The following is a 17887-nucleotide window of genomic DNA, read 5'->3' on the forward strand; positions in this document are numbered from 1 at the left end:
AGCCGATTTATTCTGCCCCCCTGCCGATTTACCCCTTTTTCTTTATTTCTTCAGGAACAGGACTCTCCCAACAACAGTCTCTTCTCTTTCGCGGTCGCTCTCTCTGATGATGAGGAGACTTCTTCTCGCCAAGTCGCCTTAAGCTCCGTCCCTGATGACGTTCGGGCTAAGCTTATCAATATCCGATCCCTCCTTCAAGGGGACATCGGCCGATTGGTAGAGGATGCTTCGCCGATCCGGCAGCTTTTTAGTGATGTCAGCGGACGCGTACCAGAGGAAGCGGAAGAGGCGTTGGCACCGGCGGCTTTTATTGAGTCCATGAGGATTCCCGTTTTTAGAGCCCTTCGTCATATGGCCGATCGCGCGAAACTGGCCAAGATTCGTGAAGATGAAAATGCTTTCAAGCACCAGGCTCAAGAAGCAAATCGGCGGATCCATGTCTTGGAAGATTCACGTCCGGCGATTATTAGTGAGATAGATCGCCTCAAACGGCGGAGAGCGGACCTTGCCAAGGAGATGGAACAAGTGACCAAGGCCATCAGCGCTGAAGAGAGCAGGCTTCAAGAACTACCTTCGGCTATTGCCGATTTGACCCGGGAGAGGCAGCGTCTTGCTCAGGAAGCTCTGAGGCTCCACCGTACCGCATCGGAAGTCCCTGGATCGGCAGAAGAAGATCAACGGGTTCTTGACTCCGCCGATCAGATCCGGCGTCGGGCCGTCACGGCTATCGATACCCTTTTGGGTAATCTGTAAAGCACTGACCGTTTTGTACGAACATTTACTGCCACTTTTGACTGACCCTTCGTGATCCCTTTTATTTACTGCTTTCCTTATTACCGATGGGACGTGGCCTCATCAGATTTTACTGTATTCCCCCATAAATATCGGCCCCGGCGCTTCCTCTCCGATAACGCCGATTTGGCTTCCATCTCATTTCTCCTCTTCCTCTCATCGGCGCAACTTATTTCGTCATGGCTTCGTCGTCGTCCTCTTCCGTCAACCAGGTGACGCTTCATCTTCTCTTTTCAGACTTTAGGAGGTGAATGCGCTTAACTTGTCTCCTCTCTACTCCAGCCTCAATGCCTTAGCCCCGAGCTTGTGCGCGCCATCGAGTGTCTACATTCCGAAGACCCTCTGACCCCGGAGGACAAGGCTTTGATCTTAGCTCATCGGGCGGAGCTTCAAGACCACATCACCGTGGACGCTCGAGTAGTCCTGGAGGCCGTGGTGACCGAGTATCAATATGCGCGCCGGGCCATGAGGGGTCGTTGCAGCAACGTTTTTGGTGGTGACATCACTTCAACAGCCTGCGCGATCCTGAACTCCCTGGAAAGGAACGGCAATCCGTGGCTCCCTGCCGATAGGGCCCGCTCGTTTCCTCGGAACCTGCGGCCTTCTAGTGACGGAGTCCGTATGCTTCCTCGGCCCGTCGCTTTGGCGGCGGCGGCGGACTCACGCCCTCCCGTGGGCTTTCCCCAAGCTGAAGCAGGGAGTTCGATGGAGGCCATGGAGGAAGGATACATTCGACGCCTGATAGAGCTGGGTAGGGCTGAGAGGGAGCGTAAGAACAAGAACAATTAGTTGTTGTATTTTTTATTCTAAGGGCGACTTAGTGTTTTGTCGGCCATGTAATCGGTCGCCCGTACCGAATGTAATCGGCCCGAATGAATGTCATCGGCCATTATGAACGTAATCGGCCATTCTGGTCGATTTCATATGAATCTTAAAACCGAGTTGTGTCGGTCATATTTGACTGTGTTTTATCCCTTTAGGCCCCAACCCATATACTTGGGTAATATCTTTTTAAGTATCTCCCATTCAGGGCCCTAGTGAATTCTTCCCCCTCAGTTGTTTCCAGAATATACGCATTCCCTGGAGCGCACCTGCCGATTCTATACGGCCCTTCCCAGGTAGGAGACCATTTGCCGAATTTAGGATCCTTCGACCCAATCGGTAGTACCAACTTCCATACCAAATCTCCAGGAGAGAACTGTTTGACCTTGACCTTTTTATCGTACCATCTGGCTACTCTCTTTTTATTCTCTTCGATGCTTATTAGAGCTCTTAGTCGTTGGCCGGCCAAGTCGTCAAGTTCTTCCTTCATCAGAGCCGAGTAGTCATCGGTCGACAACTGGTCCTGTAGTGAAATGCGCCTTGATCCTGCCCTTGACTCCCATGGAAGCACTGCATCGTGACCGTATACCAGCTGATAGGGGGATAATTTGGTCGCTCCGTGACAGGCCATTCTGTATGCCCACAGGGCTTCGGTCAAACATAGGTGCCACTTTTTGGGGCATTCTTCAATCTTCCTCTTGATCAACTTGATTATTCCTTTGTTGGAGGATTCTGCTTGACCATTGGCTTGAGCATAATACGGAGAAGAATTCAGCAACTTGATGCCCATATCGGTCGTAAATTCCTCAAATTCTCCCGATGTGAACATTGTTCCTTGATCGGTTGTTATAGTTTGAGGGATACCGAATCGGTAGACGATGTGATCCCTTACGAAATCGGCCATGATAGCCGAGGTCACGTTTCTTAGTGGGATTGCCTCCACCCATTTGGTGAAATAATCGGTAGCGACCAGAATAAACTTGTGCCCCTTGCTCGATGGTGGATAAATTTGGCCGATAAGGTCTATTCCCCACCCTCTGAACGGCCACGGTTTGATGATGGGGTTCATGGCCGACGCGGGTGCACGCTGGACATCTCCAAACTTTTGACACTCCTGACAACCCTTATAATATTTGAAACAATCTTCAAGGATCGTAGGCCAGTAGTACCCATTGTTTCGGATCATCCACTTCATCTTATGTGCTGATTGATGAGCTCCGCATACCCCTTCGTGGATTTCTCCCATTAGAGTCTTGGCTTCTTCTGTCCCAAGGCATTTAAGAAGAACACCATCGATCGTTCGATAGAACAGATCATTTTCGAGCAGCACGTACTTAGTAGCATGAAAGCGCACTCGTCGCTCGACCTTTTTGGAAGGATCTTCCAGGTAATCGGCAATCTCCTTACGCCAATCATCAGCTGCAAGCTCTAAGGCCATGGCGCCCAGAATTGGCCGATACCCAGATGCATGTTGAGCGAGTTTGTTTGCTTCTTCGTTGCGGTCTCTTGGGACGTGTTCGATTACTGCCGATCTGAATTCTTTCAACAGTTGTAAGCAATCTTCGCGATGGAGTCGCAATATGTCATCTTTGCACTCAGCTCTTCCGGTTAGCTGATCCACAATTAGCATCGAATCTCCGAAGACCTCAACAGAATCGGCCTTGATCTCTCTCAATAATCGTAAGCCTTTTAATACAGCTCTGTATTCTGCTTGATTGTTTGTTGCGGCGGTTTCTATCGGCAGAGAAAAATCATATCTTGCCCCCCGAGGCGATATGAGGACGATGCCGATTCCCGCTCCGGCTCCGCATGATGACCCATCGAAAAACAACTGCCAAGGCGCTGGTTCTACGAAGGCGATCTCTGGCCCACAGTGTTGGGCAACGAAATCGGCCACGACTTGACCCTTGACGGCTTTTGCCGATTCGTATCGTAGGTCGTATTCTGATAAAGCCAAAATCCATTTGCCGATTCTCCCTTTCAATATCGGCAGTGACAGCATGTATTTCACTACATCATCTTTGCATACGATTATGCATTCTGCCGACAGTAGATAGTGTCTGAGTTTGGTGCACGAGAAGTAAAGACACAAACACAAACGCTCTACTGGAGGATATCTTGTTTCGGCATCCAGGAGTCTTCTACTAACGTAATAAATTACCCGTTCTTTGCCTTCAAACTCTTGGACTAGAGCCGACCCAATAGCTTTGTCATCGGCTGATAAATATAGTTTAAACGGCTTACCTGCTTGAGGAGGGACCAGGACCGGGGGTGAGACCAGGTATCGCTTGATGTCTTCTAACGCCTTGCGTTGTTCTTCTCCCCATATAAATTCCTGGTCTGGCTTCAACTTCAGAAGTGGTGTGAACGCCTGAATCCGTCCCGATAGATTAGATATGAATCTTCTGATGAAGTTTACCTTGCCGATTAGAGACTGTAGCTCAGTCTTGTTTTGTGGGGCGACGACTTTGTTGATAGCCGCTATGGTCTTCTGATTGACTTCAATGCCTCGTTCGTGCACCATGAATCCTAAGAACTGTCCGGCGGAGACGCCGAAAGCGCATTTGTTGGGATTCATCTTAAGACCATGTTTTTTGGTACACTCTAGGACCCTTCGCAAATCGGCTAGGTGTTCCTCGTGGCTTTTGGACTTGACCACAACGTCGTCGATGTAGATCTCCACCAGGAGGCCGATGAGTTTGTGAAAAATATAGTTCATAGCCCTCTGATATGTAGCACCAGCATTTTTCAAACCGAAAGTCATCACCACCCACTCGAACAGACCAAGATGGCCTGGACATCTGAAAGCCGTTTTGGGTATATCCTCTTCGGCCATAAGTATTTGATTGTACCCGGCGTTCCCATCCATGAAGCTAATAATTTTGTGCCCTGCGGCAGCGTCGATCAGTACATCGGCCGTAGGCATGGGGTAGCCATCCATCGGTGTGGCCTGATTAAGATTTCTGAAATCAACGCAAACGCGCAACTTCCCATTTTTCTTATACACCGGTACGATATTAGAAATCCATTCGGCGTAACGACATTGCCGAATAAATTTTGCTTCAATTAACCGAGTTATTTCGGCTTTTATGTCCGGTAAAATTTTAGGATTGCATCGTCGTGCGGGTTGTTGGTACGGCCGATACCCTGGTTTTATGGGTAGCCGATGTTCAACAATAGATCGATCTAATCCGGGCATCTCGTGATACTCCCACGCAAAACAATCCTTGAATTCTCTTAATAAATTTGTCAATTTACACTTGTACTCTGGATCTAAATTTGCACTAATGAAAGTCGGCCTTGGTTTGGTCCCGTCACCTAAATCTACCATCTCCAATGAATCGGCCGACGTGAATCCGTGTCCTAGCTTCCCGTCTTCTCTGGCGAACTGATCCATTTATTGCGCTTCTTCGGAGCCGACTGCTCGGATCGGCTGTAGGCCAAAATCGGTGACCTTCAGGAAATCGGTTTCCCACACCCTACCTGATATGCACCTGACGGTTTCGCAGCTCCATTGTTGTGCGTCGGCTGCTGCGATGCTGTACGCGGAGTCGGCTTTGACCACTTCGATGTTATCGCCGATCCATTGTACAAGGCATTGATGCATAGTTGATGGGATGCAGCAGTTTGCGTGTATCCAGTCTCGACCAAGAAGCATATTATAGGACCCTTTGCCATTAATGACGAAAAATGTGGTAGGAAGGGTCTTACTGCCGATGGTGAGGTCGACGCAGAGGGCACCGCGAGCGTTTGACACCTTGCCTTCGAAGTCCTTGAGCATCATGTCCGTCCTGGTCAGGTCGTCATCGCTTTTTCCCAGCTTTCGGAGTACGGCATATGGCATGATGTTGACGGCAGCCCCTCCGTCGACCATCAATTTAGTGAGGGGGCGACCGTCAACATGCCCTTTAAGGAACAATGCCTTCATATGTTGCCGTTCGTCATCTTCGGGCTTTTCGAACGTGGCCATCATCGGTTCTAAAGCCAACCTTGCTGTTTGTTCCTCTATCGCCGACACCTCCTGTTGATCGGCGGGGGTCATGAACTCCATCGGCAATATGAAAACCATACCGATTTCAGCTGCCGATTCGTCGCCCGCCGACTCGTCGTTGCCTTTGTCGTTTCTTTTGGGGCGCCACACCCGAGGCCTTTCTTGCTTTTTGTCCATCGTGCTCTCTTCTTCTTGCTGTTCCCATTGGCGGAGGCGTTGAATTCTCCATTTTTGTGATTTGGTTAAGCCATCGGGGCACCATCTGGGGTTTATTGGCCTTCCTTCTTTCCCGGCGCGTTCCCATTCTGGTTCGCGTCCTAACGGGTTCTCGTCTGTTACCCGTGCATCGGCCATGTCTTCGAGCCGGCTGTGAACGCTGGCTTTGCTATTTGATTGATCGCGGTGATCAGTCCTGCCCCCCTGCCTACTATGGCTTCTTCCTTCTGACCGATCATATCGGTCGCTTCTGCCCCCCAGCCGATCACGCATGGAAGGGCGTTGACCATCTGAACTTTGCCGATTCCTGCTGATCGGTTCTGGCCTTCCGTCTCTAGAGCGAGACCTTGTGAACGGTCGGTTGTTTCGATAGGGGCCGTTGCACTCTGGGCAAGTATCGGCTGATGGAAGTCTGAGGTTGTTTTCCCAACAGTGGACGAAGAACGGGCATCTCCAATGTTCCTCATGCCGACGCATTGCTTCCTCTCGGGATCTCGATCGTTCATGTTGGCGTTGGTATTTTTGGAGCAAGAACTGGGAAGTAATGCGTGGTCCTTCTGGCTCACCATCGTCATCCTCCATTCGACGTTTCCCTTTGACGTCTTCGGGCGTAACTTGATTTCTGGGGTCGACTGAGCCGCTCCTTTTTGCCGATTCGGACGTCAGCACTTTTGTTTGGAGAGGATTCTTACCCGTATCCACCATGTTGGTAGGAAAGGGATGCTGATCAATCTTCATTGGTTTGGCCGATTTCATCGGCACCTCAAATTTGAGTCTGCCCTGCTCAATGGCTGACTGTATTTGTTGTCTGAAGATTTTGCACTCGTTGGTATCATGTGATGTGGCATTGTGCCACTTGCAATATTTCATTTTCTTCAATTGTTCGGCAGAGGGTATCGTGTGGTAAGGTGACAGTTTGATCTGTCCTTCTTGGAGTAAAAGATCGAAGATTTTGTCAGCTTTAGTTGTATCGAAACCAAATGCTTCCGGCTCCTTTTTGCCGAATGGGCATGATATCGGCTTCTTTCCTTTAATCCACTCTGCAAGTCCGATTTCGGCGTCTTCTTCATCCTCTACTTCTTCCAGGAATGCTACTTTCTTTTGGAAATTTCTCCTTGAGTCAAATGGACGCACTTCCTGTCCGGACAATCGGTGGACAATCTGGCTTAGGCTCTCGAACTCTTGTGAAGCATATTTCTCCTTGATATGTGGCAGTAGGCCTTGGAAGGCTATATCGGCCAACTGTGCATCTGTTAGAGCCAAGGAGTAGCATTTGTTCCTGATTTCCCGAAACCTCTGTATGTATGAGGGTATCGGCTCATCACTTCGTTGCCGGATGCTGGTCAGATCAGACAGCTTCATTTCGTGGACTCCAGCATAGAAGTACTTGTGAAATTGCTTCTCTAGATCAGCCCATGTGATAATCGAGTTTGGTGGTAAAGTGGTGAACCATTGGAAAGCCGATCCAGACAACGATGACGAGAACAACCGTACCCGCAGAGCGTCTTGCGTAGCTGCTTCTCCGCATTGGATGATGAATCTATTCACATGTTCCACGGTAGAAGTATCATCCATTCCGGAAAATTTAGTGAAATCCGGAACTTTGTACCGATGGGGAAACGGCAACAAGTCGTATGTGGATGGGTATGGTGTCCTGTAGGTATAAGTTTGCACCTTCGGCTTTAAGCCGAATTGCTCTTGCATCACTTCCGCGATTTGTGCCGCCCAATCTGGTTGTTGCTGGGGAATAACTGGCGGCGGAATCGGCACATGTTGATAAATCGGAGGTTGAATAAAAGGGGATTGGTGAAAAGGTGGTATCTGAGTATAAGCCGGTGGCGTAGTAAAAGACGGCTGCTTGTAGGCACCACTCGTTTCATCATATAGCATGAGCTCTGATGTCTTGTTGACCTCCGGAGCGATAGGCTGGTATGGTGGTATGATCGGCCGAGTAGCCGTTTGGGAAGGTATCTGGAACGGAGGATTTCCCTGGCTGACCGATTGATTCAAACCGGTCGTATGTAAGGGTGTCCCCCAGGGTAAAGGGATGACTGGAGGGAGTGGTGCAGTTGACGGCTGGATGGAGCCGTATCCCAAAGGAGTTGATGACGTGGAAGCACCAGATCCTCCGACGGAGGGTGGGATCGGCTGTGAAGCCTGATAAGCCTGATTTGGAGGAATCGGCTGAAAATACGTAGGCCCCCTGTACCCCTGTGGTATCCCTCCGGTGAAGGAGTTGACAACAGCATTGTGCACCATGTTTGAAAGTACCGAGGATTGGTTGATGAATGCGTGATGAAGAGATTGTTGAATCATATCGGACATCTTGTCCGAATCCTCTGAAATCGTAATCTGGCGGGGAGTAGAAAAAGGAGACTTTTTAATAGTTTCCCCGCTCCTGGAACGACTGAAGGATTTCAAACAAGTTTTCCGGACTTGCTCTAAATACTGATTCAGATCTTCTTTTTGGTCGTCCTTCAGATCTGCTTCCGTCACTTCGATGACGTTATCTTCGGTGACTTCAGCAGCTTTCGACATGACGGCGGTTGTAATGGTCCCACCGGGCGTGCCAAAAGTGTGTTGGCGCTAGAAATCGGTCCAGCGGCCGACACACGACCCGGGAGAATCTGCTTAGCTCCTGTTCGGGTGAATGCCCTGGTGCGGTTCGCGCGGCGTGCCAGCCAATCTGACCTGTTGATTGGCAAGGAAGAATACGTGTCAGATTCGGTAACCACGATCGGCTAAGTTTCCGATCGAGATAGCTAATCGGCAGATCGGCCGATTTGCTGTGATGAAGAAATCGGCTACAAGATAGCGCGATCCTTATAGCCTTGTAGACAGAAAGATACTAAAGCAATCGGTACAAAGCTTATGAAAATAGCACTAGGAAAAGATCTAATCGGCAACGAACGGATCTAACAACAGAAAGTAATGAAAGCCGATACTACCGATTCCTAGCAGGATAACTAGTGATAAAAGCTAGAAAAACAGGTAGAAACCTATGAATCTAGTTGATATCGATAACTGGTGAATAAGTCTAAACGAAACAACAGCGATACGCCGGAAGTTAAAGCTTAGATATTACTCGATAAATGGAACTTACAGAATCGGCCGGAGATCAAGACGATGCAGCCCTGCCAACCCGTACGAACTCGTGAGAAGAAAAAACGATGGCGAAGTCGCCTGCTTGAAAGTAGTACGAAGAATAAAGTAACTTGTTGTATTGATTGATTGTTGTGTTTACAGATTTACAAAGGTAGCTATTTATAGCCCCGTACAAATAATCTTCTTAACCGCCTAGGACTCTATCTCTAATTCAAACAGAAAACAAATATCTACAAGCACAATCCGTACTAAACTAACTACCCCACGCTTCGTGGGCTGAACTCCACCTTATCCTTCCACCTAACCAAGCCCATACAGGCCCATTTTAATCCTCCTTCCTAATCGGCCGATTTCTTATCAGCAAAGGGCTGCCGATTGGGAACCTGAAGCGAAAAGCCACTTGACCGATTCCACACTGTAGCACCTTTTGACCGATTCCCATCTGTATTCCTTCGATTTCTTTTCTCTTTGACGCCGATTCTTCTGATGACGAAATCCGGCGTCAACAACGTGTCTACCACCAACAATGATTCGTTGCATTTTCCATCTATTACTACCGACAATGATTCGTTGCATTTTCCATCTATTACCACTAACAATGATTCGTTGCATTACTTTTTATTGCTACTAGCAAGTGAATGTTGCAATTGTGACTCTAGTGATAGAGTCGGAGTGCCCGATCTTTCGGTGAGTGGAGATAAATTCGACTTGGTGGAAGTAGACCCTCACGATCCGACTACGACGAGCAAACCCGAAGCGGCAATGCAATCGCTGAACCAACTTCCTGTGGTTACCAACCTTGCTGGCGCAAGATCAGCCTGATCATGAAGATCGATTCCTATCCGCAATCGAAGAACGAACAAGAAAGAGAGGCGAGCAATCTAAATATCACTCGAAGGTGGAGTTCTGAATCACACAAGGACAGCGCGTATTTGCGCGTGTTCAAGAGTAGCTAAAGCTAGATGTAAAACAAAACTCAAGTCGTAAACAAAAAGGACTCCGACTAAATAAAGGGGGCACAGCCCCTGGAGTCCGGAGGGGTCACGCACGCCCAACCCTAGGCGCCCCACCTGGGCTGCCCTGTTGGGCCATCTTGTTATTCCGATGGGCCTTCGTTCCTTAACACCATGATGAAGTTTAATTCTCTCGCACGGGCCCGAGTGATTGGCCCAACTGGATGATCAACTGTAGGCGCCTGAGGTGGAGGAGCAACTGGAGGCGCCTAAGGTGCTGCTGGTGTAGATGTACTCGTGGTGTCCTCATCATCCTCCCCTTCTTGAACTGAAGTCGTCCTCGACGGCAACTCCTCATCTTCGCCCACATACGGTTTCAAATCTCCAACATTAAAACTCGTGGAAACACCAAACTCCGCAGGCAGGTCAAGGATATAAGCATTATCATTAATCTTGGTTAGCACTTTAAAAGGACCAGCAGCACGTGGCATCAATTTAGAACGACGTAAAGTAGGAAAACGATCCTTTCTCAAATGCAACCAAACCAGATCACCCGGTGCAAAAGTAACATGTTTTCGCCCTTTACTACCCGCAACCTGATATTAGCATTAGCAGCATCAATGTTTTGTTGAGTTTGCTCATGCAAGCTAATCATTTGATCAACATGTGCAGCGGCATCTATGTGTGGGGCGTCCTCGGCATCAAGTGCAAACAAATCAATAGGCGCCCGAGGAATATAACCATAAACAACCTGAAAAGGACACATCTTTGTAGAAGAATGCGTTGCATGATTATAAGCAAACTCAACATGAGGCAAGCAATCTTCCCAACGTTTCAAGTGTGTATCTAAAACAGCCCTAAGCATAGTGGACAAGGTTCGATTAACCACCTCAGTTTGTCCATCAGTCTGAGGGTGACAAGTGGTGCTAAACAGCAATTTAGTTTCCATTTTATTCCACAGTGATCTCCAAAAATGACTGAGAAACTTAGCATCATGATCAGAGACTATTGTATTTGGAATACCATGCAAACGAATAATCTCGCGAAAGAACAATTCAACAACATTGCTAGCATCATTAGTCTTATGACAAGGTATAAAATGAGCCATTTTGGAGAAACGATCAACAACCACAAAAATACTGTCCCTCCCCTTCTTAGTTCTAGGCAATCCCAAAACAAAGTCCATAGAAATATCAAGCCAAGGGGCAGTAGGAACAGGCAAAGGCATGTACAAACCATGGTTGTTCAATCGTGACATAGCTTTCTGGCAATTAGTGCAGCGTGCAACAAGGCGCTCAACATCAGCATGTATCCGGGGCCAAAAGAAGTGGGCAGCCAGCACTTCATGCGTCTTGTAGACGCCAAAGTGCCCCATGAGACCGCATCCATGCGCTTCCTGTAACAACAAACGACGAACCGAGCTAGCTGGAACACACAGCTTGTTAGCACGAAACAGGAACCCGTCCTGTATGTGAAATTTGCCCCATGGTTTGCCATGAATACAGTGGGCGAAAGCATCTTTAAAATCAGCATCATCCACATATTGATCCGTCACAGTTTGCAAGCCAAAGATTTTAAAATCTAACTGTGACAGCATGGTATAGCGACGAGACAAAGCATCAGCAATGACATTTTCCTTCCCGCTCTTGTGTTTAATAATGTAAGGGAAAGACTCAATGAATTCTACCCATTTAGCATGACGACGGTTCAGGTTTGTTTGGGTACGAATATGTTTTAAAGCCTCATGATCAGAATGAATTATAAACTCACGATGCCAAAGGTAGTGCTGCCAAGTATGCAAAGTGCGCACTAAAGCATAAAGCTCCTTATCATAAGTAGAATAATTCAAGCTAGCACCACTTAATTTCTCGCTAAAGTAAGCAACCGGTTTTCCTTCTTGTAACAAAACAGCACCTAGCCCAATACCGCTAGCATCGTATTCAAGCTCAAACACTTTAGTAAAATCAGGCAACTGCAAGAGAGGAGCATTGGTTAACTTATCTTTCAAGGTGTTGAACGCAACCGCTTGTGAATCACTCCAAGCAAAGGGAACATCCTTCTTTGTAAGCTCATGTAGAGGCGCTGCAATGGAGCTAAAATCACGAACAAACCGGCGGTAGAAACCTGCAAGGCCAAGAAAGCTTCGAATTTGTGTGACCGTCGTCGGTGTAGGCCACTCCCGAATGGCATCAATCTTGCTACTATCCACCTCAATGCCCTGTGGAGTAACAACATAGCCAAGAAACGAGACATGTGTGCAAAACATGCATTTTTCGAGGTTAGCAAATAAATGGGCCGCACGCAACGCATCAAAAACAACACGCAAATGTTCTAAATGCTCTTCCATAGACATGCTGTAAATGAGGATATCATCAAAATAGACAACTACAAACAATCCTATGAAGGGCCTCAGAACTTCATTCATCAAACGCATAAATGTGCTGGGAGCATTTGTCAAACCAAACGGCATAACCAACCATTCATATAACCCAAATTTTGTTTTAAAAGCCGTTTTCCATTCATCACCTAATTTCATGCGAATCTGATGGTAGCCACTACGCAAATCAATCTTAGTGAAAATAATGGCACCACTAAGCTCATCTAGCATATCATCAAGGCGTGGTATAGGGTATCTGTAGCGAATGGTAATGTTATTAATAGCACGACAGTCTACACACATACGCCATGAGCCATCTTTCTTTAGAACAAGTAACACGGGAATGGAGCAAGGGCTAAGAGACTCACGAATATAACCCTTGTCAAGCAACGCCTATACCTGGCGCTGGATTTCCTTCGTCTCATCCGGATTTGTACGGTACGGTGCGCGGTTCAGAAGCTGTGTGCCGGGAATGAGGTCGATCTGGTGCTTAATGCCACGAAGTGGTGGGAGTCCCGGTGGCAAATCTTTTGGAAAGACATCATCGTACTCCTGCAAAATGTTAGCAACCGGAGGGGGAATATCAAAAGATGGTGCATCATCAAGTGAAACGAGCACACTGAGCATATAAGGGCATAGCATGGCAAAGGAGCATCGCGTAACTCATCAAAATCAGCACGTGTGGCAAGCAAAACATAAGCATTCAACTTGATTTCAGAATTAACAGATGGCGATGCGTCAAGTTGTTTAGCAGTTTTAGCAGCTCTAGCAAGATCATCTTTAAGAATTTGTTCAGGTGTCATTGGATGTATAATTAGTTTCTGACCCTTAAACATGAAAGAATAGTGATTTGAACGACCATGATGCAAGCTATCAGTATCATATTGCCAAGGTCGCCCAAGTAGCAGAGATCATGCTTCCATGGGAATAATATCACAATCAACAAAATCAGAATAAGCACCCATGGAGAATGGTACACGGACTGATCGAGTAATTCTAATTTTTCCACCATCATTAAGCCATTGAATGTGATATGGATGTGGATGCTTAAGAGTGGGTAAAGACAACTTTTCAACTAGCGTGGTACTCGCCAAATTGTTGCAGCTGCCGCTGTCGATGATGATGCGAATCGACCGCTCCTGCACAATGCCCTTGGTATGGAAAAGAGTGTGTCGCTGATTCTTCTCGGACGGGGCGACCTGTGTACTAAGAACACGCTGCACAACAAGACTTTCATACCTATCGGCGTCGCCCGGGTTGACATGTACCTCCATAGCTGCATGGTCTGTGGCAAGCATCGCATGTCGAGTATCTTCAGAATCACTAGCGGAAGAGTACTCACCATCATCACGAAGAAGCAAAGTGCGCTTGTTCGGACAGTCCCGAATCACGTGGCCAAATCCTTTGCAACGATGACACTGAATATCCCGTGTACGGCCTGTGGGAGGTGTGGGATGGGCGGTGCCTGTGGAAGGGGCAGCGCTTGCAGGTTTGGCCGTTCGCTCGCGCGGTGTAGTGGTGGGCGTGGGTGGCGCAGGGAGAGCCGGTGCGGAGTTGGATGTCGAGCTTCTTCCTGCAAAAGAGTTAGAATATGTCTTCGAGCGGCGTCCCTGCACTTCACGTTCAGCTTTGCAAGCATATTCAAATAATGTTGTCATATCTTTGTAGTCCTTATAATCAAGTATATCCTGAATTTCACGGTTCAAACCACCATGAAAATGTGCCATAGCAGCGTCATTTTCCTCCAATAACCCACAACGAATCATGCCTATTTGTAATTCCTGGAAATATTCCTCAACAGATTTGGAACCTTGCTGAAAACGTTGCATTTTATTAAGCAAATCTCGGGCATAATAAGAAGGCACAAATCTGTGGCGCATAGCAGTTTTTCATTGCTCCCAAGTGGTTGGAATGGTATTGGGATGTTTGTGTTTATATTCACGCCACCAAATTAAAGCAAAATCAGTAAATTCACTAATAGCAGCTTTAACTTGAGAATTAGCAAGAATATCATGGCATGAAAATTTCTGTTCAACTTCTAATTCCCAATCAAGATATGCAGCAGGATCATATTTGCCATTAAAAGGTGGAATTTTAAATTTAATCTTGGAAAAGGAATCATTACCACCGGGACGGCGTGGCACGCGGCGGGCACGGCCTCGGCGGTCGCCATCGTCCTGGTCCGAGTCATCACCATAACCCTGCTGCAACTCTGCGACTGTTGGGTGCAATGCATCAAGTCTTGCCACAACTGAGTCAAGTGTGGCCTTAGTGGCCGTCTGTGCAAGGTTGAGCTGATCACACCGCTCGGTCGACGAGGAGATCGTCGAGTCCAGCCGTTCATGAATCGTCTGAATGTCGGTGACAAGCCCTTCAACTTGTGCTCGTATGCCCTGCAGCTGGTTAGCCCCTCACGTCAACATCATCTGCCATGGTTAGCGCAAATACAAGAACCAAAGTGACGACAAAACAAGGGTGTAATGGCTCACAAGGCGCTCACACTAGTGCTGTTATCAAATTCTTATCCGTTCTTACCACGCACACAGAGGTGAACTGCAACCAACCGGTGGAACTCGCGAAAGATTGGAGGAGCGATTGCCTGGAGAAACAAAATATGCTCGTCGTAGAACTATGTGGAGTTCTGGGAAGGCTGCACTCAAATGAAGGATTAGCACAATCAAACAATAATGCAAAGTTGAAATATAGTGCCAAACACGTAACAAGAGTTGCTGGTAAGAAGGGAAATCGAAAGAACAGAGGCAAAGGTGGAGAGGGCGCACCTCTTTTGTTTTTTTTCTATTTTTTTTCACAAAGGGTGCCCCAAAACTGATAATATGAACACAGAGGATCTCAAATAGCAAATTGTGGCACACACATTTTCTCTTTCTCTCTCTAGAGTAAGGCGGACCTCAAAAAAATGTACCAAGAAAGAGAGATACGGATATGAAAAGCTGGCACGGGATGCGTGGGGGGGGGTGCGGTATGCGTGGGGGGGTGCGGAGTTGCCCCAGAGTGTTGTGACCCAGGGGGGTTCACGGCACGCGCAAAGGGAGTTTCCACCGAAACAAAACCAGATCACTTTCCTTCTCCCTGTTGGATTCTTTTTTTTTGCTTCTTTCCTTTTTTTTTGCACTTTCCTTTTTTTGATTGCTTTCTATCTTTCTTTTTTTTGACAGGGGAGGGGCGATCGGAGGGGTGGGATGGCGCGGCGCGGTTGTTGCAAGGGAGGGGCGGTGGGCGCGGCGTGGTAGGGTTGGCGAGCAGCGGAACGACGGCGGCGGCGAAAACTAGGGTTAGAGGAAAAACGAGAAACAAGAGATTAAACACAAGTAGCCAGCAACAATTGAACGAGTAGGCACACAAATTCAACAAAGACACTTATTGAAAGAATGTGCGAGGCTAAACGGTTGCTGGGATAAGGATCTAACCTGAAAAAAATTTCTTTTGGTTTTTGTGGACTATAGGAAGGGACAAACACTCAGTAAAACTCACCGATCAACCTGGAAAGCTGATACCACTTGATAGAGTCGGAGTGCCCGATCTTTCGGTGAGTTGAGATAAATTCGACTTGGTGGAAGTAGACCCTCACGATCTGACTATGATGAGTGAACCCGAAGCGCCAATGCAATCGCTGAACCAACTTCCTGTGGTTACCAACCTTGTTGGCGCAAGATCAGCCTGATCACCAAGATCGATTCCTGTCCGCAATCGAAGAACGAACAAGAAAGAGAGGCGAGCAATCTAAATATCACTCGAAGGTGGAGTTCTGAATCACACAAGGACAGCGCGTATTTGCGCGTGTTCGAGAGTAGCTAAAGCTAGATGTAAAACCAAACTCGAGTCGTAAACAAAAAGGACTCCGACTAAATAAAGGGGGCGTAGCCCCTGGAGTTCGGAGGGGTAACGCGCACCCAACCCTAGGCGCCCCACCTGGGCTACCCTGTTGGGCCATCTTCTTATTCCGATGGGCCTTCGTTCCTTAACACCATGATGAAGTTTAATTCTCTCGCACGGGCTCGAGTGATTGGCCCAACCGGATGATCAACTGTAGGCGCCTGAGGTGGAGGAGCAACTGGAGGCGCCTGAGGTGGAGGAGCAACTGGAGGCGCCTGAGGTGCTGCTGGTGTAGATGTGCTCGTGGTGTCCTCATCATCTAGCCACCAATTTTTTTACGTTGCAATATTTATTTGATGCAATGGAGCATATTGCATGGCAATATGGCCATATTCCCATGTAACTACGGGGTGACAATAAACCTATTTTGCGACAAATTTGTTCATAGCAATACTGTCATATTGCAGCCATGTATTTCATTGCAACAATAATTCATGCAACCATTCTGTTGGTCGCAATATCCGTGCTTGCAACAAAATCGCAGTTGCATTAGTTTTTTTATGTGCATTGCAAAACCACCATATTGCAACACCACTCCAAAAGGATGCAAAAACCTATTGCACCGTTCCAAATGCAACCACCTGTCAACGACCATACATAGATGTAATTGATCCTTAGTGCAACCAAAATAGCCATATTGCAACCCAATATAGGCGTCACGATAGGGCTGGATCCTAGTAGTGAGTATAAGTCCGGTAGTCCATCGAGTGTCTCTAGGACTCCTTGAAACATCCACGACGTGATCCATAGCCATACATCAGGATCACTTCCACAATGGGAAGGTATCAACAAATATTACATTTTTACATACATATTGAGGTGCGAATTATTACAAACCATAGTTTGAAACAAACTTAATAATGCAGGTTAGAGCAGTTCTAAGAGTTTAAAACATAAATTAGTCCAGACAAGAGTTAAGCAACTGAGTTTTATTTCTAGGGTATTGTGAGACTCGTAAAATACCTTAGTTCTTCAGGGCTTCTCCCTCGGCGGATTCCTGTTGAGTTTCTGAAACAACAATGAAGGATCCCCTGAGTACGAGGGTACTCAGCAAGACTGACCCGACTAACTAATATAGATAGTTTTCCAAAACTGAGATGACAGCTGTTTATTGTACTGCCTGACTCACATTTTTGCGGAAAGGCTTACTATAAGTGGAACCTTAACTTTATTCTTTTATTTCTGTTTAGTAGTTACCTAACTGTCGGTGTTTTAGACCAGCAACCCGCCTAGGGGGTACCCTAGGAGGTCTTTTGTGCGGTAAGGATTGTCGAGAATCAAGGAATCAATGGTGACGCAAGGAACACGATTTAGACAGGTTCGGGCTGCTAGATCGCATAATACCCTACATCCTGTGTGTTGGTTTGTATTGATGAACTGGAGTTGTTGTTTGAGGGGGGTCCCTGCCTGCCCTTATATACACGGGAGGGCAGGGTTACAAGTCTTGAGTCCTAGTCGGGTACTATTATAGAGTTCTACTCGGTAAGGCCCGAGTAGTTTTCCATAAACATACTTGACTAATCCGAGTGGGATACGCCTATCCCTGTCCTGATCATATCCGAGTATGCCCCTTAGTGGGCCACCCAAGGTCTACTCGTGGGCCTGGGGTGCATGCCCGACAAGCCTCCGAGTACTTGGGCACAGTCTTGGGCATTGCGGGCACTATCGAGTAGCTAGTCGTAGAGTTTACAAACCGAAGTGGTCGAGTACTGTCGCGTTGCTGGAAGGTACTCTTTT

Source organism: Setaria italica, chromosome VIII (assembly GCF_000263155.2).
Source record: "Setaria italica strain Yugu1 chromosome VIII, Setaria_italica_v2.0, whole genome shotgun sequence".
Taxonomy (NCBI): Eukaryota; Viridiplantae; Streptophyta; class Magnoliopsida; order Poales; family Poaceae; genus Setaria; species Setaria italica.